The sequence below is a fragment of the Notothenia rossii genome (genome assembly GCF_949606895.1).
Source record: "Notothenia rossii genome assembly, chromosome: 8".
Classification (NCBI taxonomy): Eukaryota; Metazoa; Chordata; class Actinopteri; order Perciformes; family Nototheniidae; genus Notothenia; species Notothenia rossii.
Window position 1 is genome coordinate 76,112,549 of NC_136906.1, and position 552 is coordinate 76,113,100.

Genomic DNA, 552 nt, shown 5'->3' on the forward strand with positions numbered 1-552 from the left:
AAAGTAGAGACACTACATACTGAGTATACACCAGAACATCAGCAGGAGAGGACTCTTTAAAGTAGAGACACTACATACTGATATACACCTGAACATCAGCAGGAGAGAACTCTTTAAAGTAGAGACACTACATACTGATATACACCTGAACATCAGCAGGAGAGGACTCTTTAATGTAGAGACACTACATACTGATATACACCTGAACATCAGCAGGAGAGGACTCTTTAAAGTAGAGACACTAAATACTGATATACACCTGGACATCAGCAGGAGAGGACTCTTTAAAGTAGAGACACTACATACTGATATACACCTGAACATCAGCAGGAGAGGACTCTTTAAAGTAGAGACACTACATACTTATATACACCTGAACATCAGCAGGAGAGGACTCTTTAAGTAGAGACACTAAATATATGAAACCTGGAAATTAACGGAATATGTCCCCTTTAAATAAACACACATATTTTGTACCCTCATATTTATCAAACAGAAACAATAAACATAATGGGCCGTTTATTTCAATTATCTTGGAAAAGCTCATTATCG